This window comes from Paramisgurnus dabryanus, unplaced genomic scaffold, assembly GCF_030506205.2.
Source record: "Paramisgurnus dabryanus unplaced genomic scaffold, PD_genome_1.1 h2tg000256l_1_33117__unordered_in_group0, whole genome shotgun sequence".
Taxonomy (NCBI): Eukaryota; Metazoa; Chordata; class Actinopteri; order Cypriniformes; family Cobitidae; genus Paramisgurnus; species Paramisgurnus dabryanus.
The window spans coordinates 5573-10000 of record NW_027394148.1 but is presented as its reverse complement, the minus strand read 5'-3'; positions in this window follow the sequence as shown (position 1 = coordinate 10000).

The window sequence follows — 4428 nt, the reverse complement described above, 5'->3', positions numbered from 1 at the left end:
GAGTCGATCCGAGCAAAGGCGCCCGAGCTGCGGCCGTGGGAAAATCCGCGGAGGGACCGCCGTATCTCGGCCGGGCTTAGGGTTAGAGAGAAGCGGGTTGGCTCGTTGGATAGGGCCGCTCCGGTAGAGCAACCGACCCAAAGGGCGAGTCGATCCGAGCAAAGGCGCCCGTGCTGCGGCCGTGGGAAAATCCGCGGAGGGACCGCCGTATCTCGGCCGGGCTTAGGGTTAGAGAGACGAGGGTTGGCTCGTTGGATAGGGCCGCTCCGGTAGGGCAACCGACCCAAAGGGCGAGTCGATCCGAGCAAAGGCGCCCGTGCTGCGGCCGTGGGAAAATCCGGGGAGGGACCGCCGTATCTCGGCCGGGCTTAGGGTTAGAGAGACGAGGGTTGGCTCGTTGGATAGGGCCGCTCCGGTAGAGCAACCGACCCAAAGGGCGAGTCGATCCGAGCAAAGGCGCCCGTGCTGCGGCCGTGGGAAAATCCGGGGAGGGACCGCCGTATCTCGGCCGGGCTTAGGGTTAGAGAGACGAGGGTTGGCTCGTTGGATAGGGCCGCTCCGGTAGAGCAACCGACCCAAAGGGCGAGTCGATCCGAGCAAAGGCGCCCGTGCTGCGGCCGTGGGAAAATCCGGGGAGGGACCGCCGTATCTCGGCCGGGCTTAGGGTTAGAGAGACGAGGGTTGGCTCGTTGGATAGGGCCGCTCCGGTAGAGCAACCGACCCAAAGGGCGAGTCGATCCGAGCAAAGGCGCCCGTGCTGCGGCCGTGGGAAAATCCGGGGAGGGACCGCCGTATCTCGGCCGGGGAAAGGGTTAGAGAGACGAGGGTTGGCTCGTTGGATAGGGCCGCTCCGGTAGAGCAACCGACCCAAAGGGCGAGTCGATCCGAGCAAAGGCGCCCGTGCTGCGGCCGTGGGAAAATCCGGGGAGGGACCGCCGTATCTCGGCCGGGGAAAGGGCTAGAGGCTCGCGGGTAGGCTCGTTCGAAAGCTCCCCTCCGGCATAGCGACCGACCCGAAGGGCGAAGGCCCCGGACCCGAGGCGCCCGAGAAACGGCCGTGGGAAAATCCGGGCATAGACCGCCGTATCTCGGCCGGGGAAGGGGCTAGAGGCTCGCGGGTAGGCTCGTTCGAAAGGCCCCCTCCGGCGGAGCGACCGACCCAAAGGGCGAAGGCCCCGGACCCGAGGCGCCCGAGATACGGCCGCGGGAATTTCCGCGAGCTTCGACCGGACGTATCTCCGGCGGGCGGGGTCGCACGGACCCGAGGCCGGGCTCGTCGGAAAGCCCCGGGACGGACCTTTCGAACGAGACCGGCCGCGCGTCCGGGCGACCTCCGAGGCGGACGCTAGGGGCGCCGGAGCCCCGGACGAGCGAAAATTCCGCGACCACCCGCCCGTATCTCGGCCCGGGAAAGGGCCAGAGACTCGAGGGAGGGCTCGTTCGAAAGCTCCCCTCCGGCATAGCGACCGACCCGAAGGGCGAAGGCCCCGGACCCGAGGCGCCCGAGAAACGGCCGTGGGAAAATCCCGCGGGGGTAGGCCGTATCTCGGCCCCGGAAAGGGCTAGCGACGCGCGGGTGGGCTCGTTCGAAAGGCCCCCCGCGGAGGAGCCACCCACCCGAAGGGCGAAGGCCCCGGACCCGGGGCGCCGGAGCAGCGCGGTAACGAAATTCGAATTTTCGACCGGAAGTATCTCGGGCCCCCGGGGTCGCACGGACCCGCGGCCGGTCTCGTCGGAAAGCCCCGGGCGAGACCTTTCCGACGAGCCCGGCCCCGAGTCCGTAGGACCTTCCCCGGCCGAGATACGGCGCCCGGCAGTTCATTGGCCGATATCTCGGAAACGGGGCGTCGTAGACGCTCCGTGGTATTGGTGACCTTGACGATGCCGGGTCAGACGAGTCGGCCGCGGGCACGGGCCCGGGGGCGCCGGCCGCCAGAGTCGGGTGGCTCGCGCACTTCCAGGCGGGCCGCTCGCGCACCTCCAGGCACCCCGACCCACTCGCCGAGGCCGACCGAGGTGCGCCGTCCCGGCCGCGGACCGGTCGGGGTCCCCTCTCGAAAGGGCAGTAGTGTGAACAGGTGCCATCGGGTATATAGGGGAAGGGGTCCTCTCGAACCAGGCCTTCGAACCCGCGCGAGCCTAGCCCGGCAAGGCTCACCCTCCCCGGCCACGGGTTCGGCCTCCGTCCCCCTGGAGGTCCGGCACCTCCAGGGTCCCCGACCCTGCCTCCCCTGCCCGAGGGGAGGCCTCCGAGGCGGGCCTGACAGGGCGGCCCTCCCTCCTGGAAGTCCGGTTCCTCCAGGGTCCCCGACCCTGCCTCCCCTGCCCGAGGGGAGGCCTCCGAGGCGGGCCTGACAGGGCGGCCCTCCCTCCTGGAAGTATGGTTCCTCCAGGGCACGCGTCCCTACCTCCGTAGCCCAGATGGGTGACTCCGAGGCGGGCCTGACAGGGCGGCCCTCCCTCCTGGAAGTCCGGTTCCTCCAGGGCACACGTCCCTGCCTCCTTAGCCCAGAGAGGTGACTCCGAGGCGGGCCTGACAGGGCGGCCCTCCCTCCTGGAAGTCCGGTTCCTCCAGGGCACACGTCCCTACCTCCGTAGCCCAGATGGGTGACTCGAAAGCGGGCCTGACAGGGCGGCCCTCCCTCCTGGAAGTCTGGTTCCTCCAGGGCACACGTCCCTGCCTCCTTAGCCCAGAGAGGTGACTCCGAGGCGGGCCTGACAGGGCGGCCCTCCCTCCTGGAAGTCCGGTTCCTCCAGGGCACACGTCTCTGCCTCCTTAGCCCAGAGAGGTGACTCCGAGGCGGGCCTGACAGGGCGGCCCTCCCTCCTGGAAGTCCGGTTCCTCCAGGGCACACGTCCCTGCCTCCTTAGCCCAGAGAGGTGACTCCGAGGCGGGCCTGACAGGGCGGCCCTCCCTCCTGGAAGTCCGGTTCCTCCAGGGCACACGTCTCTGCCTCCTTAGCCCAGAGAGGTGACTCCGAGGCGGGCCTGACAGGGCGGCCCTCCCTCCTGGAAGTCCGGTTCCTCCAGGGCACACGTCCCTACCTCCGTAGCCCAGACGGGTGACTCGAAAGCGGGCCTGACAGGGCGGCCCTCCCTCCTGGAAGTCTGGTTCCTCCAGGGCACACGTCCCTGCCTCCTTAGCCCAGAGAGGTGACTCCGAGGCGGGCCTGACAGGGCGGCCCTCCCTCCTGGAAGTCCGTTTCCTCCAGGGCACACGTCCCTACCTCCGTAGCCCAGATGGGTGACTCGAAAGCGGGCCTGACAGGGCGGCCCTCCCTCCTGGAAGTCTGGTTCCTCCAGGGCACACGTCCCTACCTCCGTAGCCCAGATGGGTGACTCGAAAGCGGGCCTGACAGGGCGGCCCTCCCTCCTGGAAGTCTGGTTCCTCCAGGGCACGCGTCCCTGCCTCCGTAGCCCAGATGGGTGACTCCGAGGCGGGCCTGACAGGGCGGCCCTCCCTCCTGGAAGTCTGGTTCCTCCAGGGCACACGTCCCTACCTCCTTAGCCCAGATGGGTGACTCGAAAGCGGGCCTGACAGGGCGGCCCTCCCTCCTGGAAGTCTGGTTCCTCCAGGGCACACGTCCCTACCTCCTTAGCCCAGATGGGTGACTCCGAGGCGGGCCTGACAGGGCGGCCCTCCCTCCTGGAAGTCTGGTTCCTCCAGGGCACGCGTCCCTACCTCCTTAGCCCAGAGAGGTGACTCCGAGGCGGGCCTGACAGGGCGGCCCTCCCTCCTGGAAGTCTGGTTCCTCCAGGGCACACGTCCCTACCTCCTTAGCCCAGATGGGTGACTCGAAAGCGGGCCTGACAGGGCGGCCCTCCCTCCTGGAAGTCTGGTTCCTCCAGGGCACACGTCCCTACCTCCTTAGCCCAGATGGGTGACTCGAAATCGGGCCTGACAGGGCGGCCCTCCCTCCTGGAAGTCTGGTTCCTCCAGGGCACACGTCCCTACCTCCTTAGCCCAGATGGGTGACTCGAAATCGGGCCTGACAGGGCGGCCCTCCCTCCTGGAAGTCTGGTTCCTCCAGGGCACACGTCCCTACCTCCTTAGCCCAGATGGGTGACTCGAAAGCGGGCCTGACAGGGCGGCCCTCCCTCCTGGAAGTCTGGTTCCTCCAGGGCACACGTCCCTACCTCCTTAGCCCAGATGGGTGACTCCGAGGCGGGCCTGACAGGGCGGCCCTCCCTCCTGGAAGTCTGGTTCCTCCAGGGCACACGTCCCTACCTCCTTAGCCCAGAGAGGTGACTCCGAGGCGGGCCTGACAGGGCGGCCCTCCCTCCTGGAAGTCCGGTTCCTCCAGGGCACACGTCCCTACCTCCTTAGCCCAGATGGGTGACTCGAAATCGGGCCTGACAGGGCGGCCCTCCCTCCTGGAAGTCCGGTTCCTCCAGGGCACACGTCCCTACCTCCTTAGCCCAGATGGG